The 9,648-nt window shown below is 42.2% G+C and overlaps 1 long non-coding RNA gene across 1 annotated transcript; it reads right to left on the bottom strand.

The window, feature by feature from the left end:
- Positions 1-7,705: 7,705 nt before the first annotated feature.
- Positions 7,706-9,057, bottom strand: LOC132538251 (uncharacterized). The gene is made up of 2 exons (XR_009549654.1): positions 8,960-9,057; positions 7,706-8,080 (listed from the first exon to the last, which is right to left on the bottom strand). It is a non-coding gene; the product is annotated as an uncharacterized LOC132538251 (long non-coding RNA).
- Positions 9,058-9,648: the final 591 nt, after the last annotated feature.

Genomic DNA, 9,648 nt, shown 5'->3' with positions numbered 1-9,648 from the left:
ACTTTTAAAAGTCTTCCAGAAGATTGAAGACACTGGAATACTCCCTGCCAGCTTCTATGAAGCCAACATCACCCTCATACCAAAAGCAGACAGGGACACAACCAAAAAAGAAAACTACAGACCAATATCTCTGATGAACATAGATGCAAAAATATTGAACAAAATTCTAGCCAACCGGATACAGCAGTATATCAAAAAAATTGTTCATCATGAGCAAGTAGGGTTTATCCCAGGCATGCAAGGTTGGTTTAATATACGTAAATCAATCAATGTGATCCACCACGTCAACAAAAGCAAGACCAAAAACCACATGGTCATATCAATAGATGCAGAGAAAGCCTTTGACAATATACAACATCCCTTTATGATCAAAACACTACAAAAAATAGGAATAGATGGAAAATTCCTGAAGATAGTGGAGTCTATATATAGCAAACCTACAGCCAAATCATACTCAATGGTGAAAAACTGGAAGCATTTCCCCTCAGATCAGGTACTAGACAGGGCTGCCCACTATCACCATTACTATTCAACATAGTGTTGGAAGTTCTTGCCATAGCAATCAGGCAGGAGCAAGGAATTAAAGGCATACAGATTGGAAGAGAAGAAGTCAAACTTTCCTTATTTGCAGATGACATGATAGTATACATGGAAAAACCTAAGGAATCCAGCAAGAAGCTTTTGGAAATCATCAGGCAATACAGTAATGTGTCAGGCTATAAAATTAACATTCAAAAGTCAGTGGCATTCCTCTATGCAAACACTAAGTTAGAAGAAATTGAAATCCAGAAATCAGTTCCTTTTTCTATAGCAACAAAAACAATAAAATATCTAGGAGTAAACCTAACCAAAGAAGTGAAAGACTTGTATACTGAAAATTATGAGTCACTACTCAAAGAAATTGAAAAAGACACAAAGAAGTGGAAAGATATTCCATGTTCATGGGTTGGAAGAATTAACATCATCAAAATGAATATATTACCCAGAGCCATCTACAAATTTAATGCTATCCCCATCAAGATCCAAGCACATTTTTTAGGAGAATAGAAAAAATGCTACAAATGTTTATCTGGAACCAGAAAAGACCTAGAATTGCCAAAACAATCTTGAGAAAAAAGAACAGAACTGGAGGCATCACACTCCCAGATCTCAAACTGTATTATAGGGCCATTGTCATCAAAACTGCTTGGTACTGGAACATGAACAGACACACTGACCAGTGGAATAGAATTGAGAGCCCAGAAATGAGGCGCCACACGTATGGACATCTAATCTTTGACAAAGGGGCCCAGACTATTATATGGGGGAAGCAGAGTCTCTTCAACAAATGGTGTTGGAAACAATGGGTTGAAACATGCAGAAGAATGAAACTGAATCACTGTATTTCACCAAATACAAAAGTAAATTCCAAGTGGATCAAGGACTTGGATGTTAGATCAGAAACTATCAGATACTTAGAGGAAAATATTGGAAGAACTTTTTTCCGCATAAATTTTAAAGACATTTTCAATGAAACGAATCCAATTACAAGGAAGACTAAGGCAAGTATAAACCTACGGGACTACATCAAATTAAAAAGCTTATTCACAGCAAAAGAAACCACTACCCAAATCAAGAGACCCCTCACAGAATGGGAGAAGATCTTTACATGCCTTACATCAGATAAGAGTTTAATAACCAACATATGTAAAGAGCTTGCCAGACTCAACAATAAGACAACAAATAACCCCATCCAAAAATGGGGGAAGGACTTGGACAGAATATTCACCACAGAAGAGATCCAAAAGGCCGAGAAACACATGAAAAAATGCTCCAAGTCTCTGATTGTCAGAGAAATGCAAATCAAGACAACAATGAGATATCACTTCACTCCTGTGAGAATGTCACACATCAGAAAAGGTAACAGCAGCAAATGCTGGAGAGGGTGTGGGGTCAAAGGAACCCTCCTGCACTGCTGGTGGGAATGTAAATTGGTCCAACCTCTGTGGAGAACAGTCTGGAGAACTCTCAGAAGGCTAGAAATGGACCTACCCTATGACCCTGCAATTCCTCTCCTGGGGATATATCCTAAGGAACCCAACACATCCATCCAAAAAGATCTGTGTACACATATGTTCTTGGCAGCACAATTTGTAATAGCCAAAACCTGGAAGCAACCCAGGTGTCCAACACAGATGAGTGGCTGAGCAAGTTGTGGTATATATACACAATGGAATACTACTCAGCTGTAAAAAAATGGTGACTTCACCGTTTTCAGCCGATCTTGGATGGACCTTGAAAAAATCATGTTGAGTGAAATAAGTCAGAAACAGAAGGATGAATACGGGATGATCTCACTCTCAGGCCGAAGTTGAAAAACAAGATTAGAAAAGAAAACACAAGTCGAACCTGAAATGGAATTGGAGTATTACACCAAAGTAAAAGACTCTGGGGTGGGTGGGTGGGTGGGGAGAATACAGGTCCATGAAAAATGATGAATGAAATAGTGGGGGTTGTATTGTTAAATGGGAATCTGGGGAATGTTATGCATGTAAAAAATAAAAAAAAAAGAAGTAGAAACGCAAAGCAGAAATTGACTGAGTTTGGAGTATGGCACCAAAGTAAGAAAGCAGAAGTACACTAGAGTTTGCAGTGAGTACCTCCCTAATACTTCCTCTCCACTTTTCCAAGCTTTGGGTCCATGATTGCTCAACAATTTGTTTGGCTTTGTATGTTAACTCTCTTTTCAGTCACCAGGTTCCAGGTGTCATCAGGATGCCGGCCAGACTTCCCTGGATTGAAGACCCCACCAATATGTCCTGGAACTCAGCTTCCCCAGAGACCCACCCTACTAGGGAAAGAGAGAGGCAGACTGGGAGTATGGACTGACCAGTCAACGCCCATGTTCAGCGGGGAAGCAATTACAGAAGCCAGACCTTCTACCTTCTGCAACCCACAATGACCCTGGGTCCATGCTCCCAGAGGGATAGAGAATGGGAAAGCTATCGGGGGAGGGGTGGGATATGGAGATTGGGCAGTGGGAATTGTGTGGAGTTGTACCCCTCCTACCCTATGGTTTTGTTAATTAATCCTTTCTTAAATAAAAAATAATAATAATAATAAAAAAAAGAAAAATGAAAAAAAAAATTCACATATGCTGCTTTGTATTACTAGTCATTTCCTTCTTTTATCTCTTGTTAGAAAACACTGAGCAATATTTTCATGGTTTGTGCATATATATATATATATATGTGTGTGTGTGTGTGTGTGTGTGTGTGTATGTATATAGACACTACATTTTGTAAGTTTAAAAAAGCTTAAAAGCATCCTATTGTTGAAAGTTACTTTCTAATTCCTAAAAATTGAATATAAGCTCAATTCAAATACCACTTTTCTGTTTTGACCTCTACAGCATTCTCTACCCTTAGAATATGTGTTATAATAAATACTTTTGAGCATGTAAATGCAGCAAGTGTAAATTAATACAATATTTGTGTTCTAGCCAAGTCTCCTATTTTCTAGGCTTATCACAGTGCTCAAGCTTTCCCACTTTATATGTTTTATCCTCACCGGAAAAAGGGAGGAGCCAGGTTCAAGCACATGTTATAGTCCACAAGGACCCAGGTTTGAGCCCCCAGTCCCCACCTACAGGGGGGAAGCTTTGTGAGTGGTGAGGCAGTGCTGCAGGTGTCTCTCTGTCTCTCTCCCTCTCTATAACCCTCTTTACTCTTGATTTCTGGCTGTCTCTACCTAATAAATAAATTAAGATGATAAAATTTTTAAAAATTTAAAGAAGTAAAATGAGGCAACTATCTTCTCTACAAATGTTACCAATCTGTTTTTTTTTCTGGGTAGGGGGTATTTACTTTTATTTGTAAATCACAAGATTACAAAATTAAAGGGGTATAGCTAGATACTGTACCTATCAACAGTGTTCTTGTTTAGTGAAGTAATGAGATGAAAGGCAATTACTGAATTGTTTCACTCATATAAGAAATATAAACAGTTGAAGCATGGACTTACAAAAAATAATTACATAAACTTCAAAACCATCTCTAAGATTTTGTGAGAACTATGGTGGTTGTCAGAGGTGGAAGGTCGGGGGAAGCACAGAACGAATCATCTCTTTCTACTGTATTTATTCAATTATATTGTAATCAATGGTGAGTACCTACAGGACAAGGCAACACATTGTGCAAAAATGTACACAGAACAAGTGCTTGAAACATCATTTTAACAATTTATTCTGTGTAAAACAGGGAGGGGACATTCAAATTAAATAGCTGGAGTTTGATCACCTCCGGAATGGAAAAGGCCAGTTGAGTCTAGTGGCAAAACATTTACGCTGATTAACAATAGAAGAAATAATATAGGACCTTGTCGACATTACTCAAAGTGTGACTTGTAAGTAACTTCATCATTCCAATTATTTGAACACAGTCTGATGGTATTAGATGTCTTTCTTTTTTATTTTTTTTTCCTACATGGGTTATCACTGAGACTCGATGCAGACACTACAAATCCACCACTCCTAGAAGCCATCTTTCTTTTTCTTTCTATTAAATTTGGTAGGACAGAAAGACATTGAGAGGGGAGGGAGAGATAGAGAGGGAAAGAGATAGATAAACACCTGCAGACCTGCTTCACTGCCCATGAAACATCCCCCGTGCAGGTGGGGAGCAGGACTAGATATCTTTTTCACACTGAAAAAATTTCTTTTTCTTCCTGGGTAGAAAATAGGACCAAATCTGTCATTAGGTTTGGGGGTGCCAGCAGGCCGGGCTAGCTTCGCGGCGGCAGACAGAGACAGAGACTTGGGGACACACGGCTGGGCCGGGAAGCTGTATTTCTTTATTCACGAACAACGATTCATAAACTAACCCAAACTAATCACCACACAGATCTCTCCTGCAGCCTTCTACTCATGCGGCTGCGCCAAGAATTCTGGAACTCTGTAGGGGTTCCAGGGGCGGGGACAAGCAGGGCGAAACTAGCAGGGCTAAACCACATCTCTCAGAGGTAGGGGGAAGGAGACCAAACCAACACGAAGAATACCAAAAAAATCAATGCCTGCAGCTAGTCATATACGCATCATATGTACATTACTATTGAAAACTAGACCGAGCCCTGGAATGAAGTCAAAATCATTTCTTCCAGATCTCTGCCCATTCATCTTTTCATCTCTGAGGGCATTTAAGTGTGTTCCTGATATTTGGGGGAAAAAATGTTTATCAACTTTATTTATTGGATAAAGACAGTCAGAAGTCAAAAGGGAAGGGGGAGATAGAGAGGAAGAGACAGATATCTGCAGCCCTGCTACCCCAATTGCAAAGCTTCCCTCTGCAGGAGGGGACCAGAGACTCAAACCTGGATCCCTGTGCATTGTAACATGTGCACTCAATCAGGAGCACCACCACCTAGCCCCTGTTGCTATTATTTTATAATCTTGCAAGGACCTTTGAGATTGCCTTTCTTTATTTGATGGAAACTACTAGGAATAAAGAGCTGTTATTTGTTAGAGGTATTTTCATGAATCTAGACCAAGTTCGTCTTTACAAATGTCTCCTCACACTCCAGGGTTATCACTAGGGATCGGTGCCTGCACTACAAATCCATTGCCCCTGGAGTCCATCTTCTTCCCATTATTGATGTTGTTTCCATCATTGTTGTTGGATAGGCCAGAGAGAAATGGAGAGAGGAGGGGAAGACAGAGAGGGGGAGAGAAAGACAGACACCTGTAGACCTGCCTCACTTCCTTCTGAAGTGACCCCCCCCTGCAGGTGGGGAGCCGGGGGCTGGATCTGGGGTCCTTGTGCTGGTCTTTGCTCTTCATATGTACTATGTGCACTTAAACCAATGCGCTAGCCCCAGTCACACTCCTAATCAGCCTGAAATGATCATGGCATGTTGACATTCATGAGCAAGGAGGGCTCTGCAACGAGGGGAGGTGGAAAAAATGAGATGAACTCTTAACGTCTAGTGACCACCTCTCTGACAACATTTACTCTAGCACCTTCCTTTGAACTCATTATGGCTTCTCCCATCTCATCTCAAGATTTAACTCCCTCACCTGGAAGACTCTGTCTCCACAGTAAGGGTGGCTCAAGGCATTTGCGAGGGAGTCCACTTCCCTTCAGGATACATTTGTGTGTTTCTAAAGTAAGTGTATATAATTTTTTACTTTGTCAAACAATTAACTTAAAAACAGAGAGACCGGCAAAGGTGGCTGCAGAGGGATCCAGTGAAAGAGTAGAGTTTTCCAGAAAACAACAACAACCAGGAGACTTCCGGTGGACAAGAGACCTAACTCTCCCATCAATTTGTTTTTCTGTCCAAAACCGTCTTACCACATTTCACAGTAAATGACACACGGATTCTAAGAATACTTCAAAGAAGCAGATAAAAGAACAAGACACGCAGCATGACCAGGGAGCAAAGACTCTATCAGCAATCCTAGGTAAAAGAAGATGCTTGAGTTTATCTGGGTTGCAGAATCAGAATGAGCCGCAGACTGGGCGGGGTGGGGGAGTGTGAGGAAACTTACGACTTTCCATGTTAGGAGCCTGAAGGCTCAAGTCCAGGTCCTTGCATATTCACTGTCTACTCAGTGAGCTTCCTGGCTCACAGATGCCATCTTTTCAATGTGTCCACATATGGAGGAAGAAGCAAGAAAGGTCTCGGGTTCCTTTCTTAAAGGCACTGACTCATGCAGGCCCCACCTCAGGACCTAATCCCCTCTGGACAGCCCTCACTGGGCGGTTAGGTTTCCACCAATGAGTGGGGACGGGAGGGACAAATATTTAGTTCCTGGCGGGGAGCAGGGAGCACAAATCTCACCTCTGTGCTACCAGGGACATACAAGGTAAACCAAGGAGGGACCTGGCCCTGGCTGTGCCTCAGGGTCACTCAGGGAGGAAATATTGCAAAATACTGTTTTCAGGAGCCAGAGAGAGAGAGGGGCCACTCTGCTGCTATAATGTCTCTCTCTCTCTCTTTGCTTCTCTCTGTGCTATTCTCTCTATCAGAATAAAAAAAATAAAATGGTCTAAGTCAGTGAAATCGTGCTTGTGTGAGGCTTCAGTAAAATACGTACATTAATAAATACCAGTTACCAACCTTACCCAAGCTGACTGGATCAGAATCTCGACACAGTAGACCCAGAAGGCTGCCTAATTCGCAAAAACCATCAAAATAACCTTTTTCTTAGTTCGGATAGGAATCCCTCAAGTATGGGTTCCTTCTTTCTTCCTTCCCTTTTCATCTTTATTTATTTGATAGAGACAGCCAGAAATAGAGAGGAAGAGGAGATATCAAGAGGGGGAGAGACAGAGAGAAACCTGCAGCACTGCTTCACCACTTCTGAAGCTTTCCTCCTGCAGGTGGGGACTGGGGGCTTGAACCCGGGTCCTTGTACACTGTAATGTGTGCATTCAACCAGGTGCAACGCCACCACCCAGCCCCCAGTATGCTCTCTGTCATGGCTGCAGGGAATATGATCCACGTTATTCAATAACAATGTTTATAGAAGACTGTTTCTCCACTGACCTCGAGTGAAGGTTGAGGATAGGAGGCCTGTCATAGCCTGTGGAAGAATTTGCCATTCTCCTTCACCTGCTTGGCAGAAAGACTGCAGGGGAGGACAGGGTGCATGGGCTTAGGCTTGTAGATCAAAGGATTTAGCCCATGCCCACAGTATAATAAGTATCAGCATCTTTTATTATCATTATTTTCTTTTTTCTTTATTTTATTTTTTATTTATAAAAAGGAAATATTGACAAAACTATAGGATAAGAGGGGTAAAAATACACATAATTCCCACCACCAGAAATCCATATCCCATCCCCTCCCCTGACAGCTTTCCTATTCTTTAAACCTCTGGGAGTATGGACCCAAGGTCATTGTGGGATGCAGAAGGCGGAAGGTCTGGCTTCTGTAATTGCTTCTCCACTGAACATGGGCATTGACAGGTTGATCCATACTCCCAGCCTGCCTCTGCCCTAGTGGGGCAGGGTTCTGGGGAATCAGAGCTCAAGGACACATGGTGGGGCCGTCTGTCCAGGGAAGTCCAGTTGGCATCATGTTAGCATCTGGAACCTGGTGGCTGAAAAGAGATTTAATATATAAAGCCAAACAAGTTGTTGACTAATCATGAACCTAAAGGCTGGAGTAGTACAGATGAAGAGTTGGAGGGCCTCTAGTTTTCATCTCCCCAGACAATAACTTGGATCCACCTGTATATCAGATTTCAGGCTCAGGGAAGAAAAAAAAATACTAGTATAGTCATGGGCCGTTTGTAATATAACTAAAATAGGCCTGCTGGCTACCTATCATCATTATTTTCAGAGCTTAGTGTCCTAACTGAACACTGGTAGGAGCTGAACAGGGTACCCGGCACGTTTTCCGTGAGATAAGCACCCACCAAAGCAGACCCTGCTGGGCTAAGACTCCGACAGCCACTTGCTGATACAAAGAAGTCCCTGCATGCACCACACTGTTGATTTCAGTCATCTTTACAACTTCTCCATGGACAGGGCTTTCACTATGGCCATTTCACCGGGGAACAGACACACTAAAGGTTAGGCCTACAGCAGTTAGTGCCAGGTGTACAGGAGAAGCAAAGGCCACTCCAGGCTAACTTCAAAGGACATGCTATTAATCTACAAGCACTGTGTCTATCTCCCTGTTAACAGGCAAGGAAGGCTCTGGTTTCTTGTTGTAATTTTAAGTTAAAAAAGGATTTGTGGGAGAACAGCAGTGTGTAAAAGAATTCACAGTGGGGAGGTGGTAACAGGTTTAAACAATACAAGGTTTATTAGGATGAAACAGGTAAAAGGCAAGATAAGTAATTGTCATCAAGGGTTAAGAGTATGCTAGGTCTTTAACATCTGAGTATAGTTATCAAAAGTTTAGTCTCATAAGATAAACAATTATCAGCTGAGGTAAAGGTTGCTCATGGCTATAGCGGGGTCTGAAAGTTTACCAGCTAGCAGAGTCACACGTGTTCAGTTTCCAGGAGAAGTAGCCATGGCGGATACCTGGAGCGTCTCCGTCGAGATGCTTCTGACCAGGAGAAGAAACAGCAGCCAAAGAGAGCGACCTGCTCCAAGTCCTGTGCCTTTTATACCTTCCCTTCTCTGTCACATCTCCTCAGGCTGACGCCATTCCTATGCCAATAGTCCCAAACTCCTACTGGGGTCACAACAGTTTCTGGCTGAGAAGAGGAAGCTGTATGCTGAATGTAATTAGAAAGAGTTGTCTAAGTGCCAGTTTTGTTATAAAAATTAAGGTCTAAAGACCAGAAAACAACTTACCCAGTGAAGTACACACCCTGCTGTGTGAGTCTATCTGCCACAGGAGAGTAGCAGGGTGTGGGTGGTGGAGCAGGGCTGCGGTCTCTCTCTTCTCTTATATGTCTGCCTTGCCCTCTCCTTTCCTTTCTCTTTCACTCTCTCTCAAAATAAATCAAGTATATAGACGACTCAGTGGTATCACATATGCATGCTATCACATACATATTTCCTTACACAACAACAAAGATTGGTAGGGGCTTTACCCGTTGGAACCCTGAACAGATTCCATTAAGCAGTTCACCTGCAGGGTCCTGTGAGCTTCAGCCCCAAAGGCAGTGGAGGAAGCTTCAGTGCTGTGGTGTCTATTTATCACTGTCTC

The sequence above is a fragment of the Erinaceus europaeus genome, chromosome 4 (assembly GCF_950295315.1).
Source record: "Erinaceus europaeus chromosome 4, mEriEur2.1, whole genome shotgun sequence".
In the NCBI taxonomy this organism is placed as follows: Eukaryota; Metazoa; Chordata; class Mammalia; order Eulipotyphla; family Erinaceidae; genus Erinaceus; species Erinaceus europaeus.
This window is presented reverse-complemented; position numbering and strand designations above follow the sequence as displayed.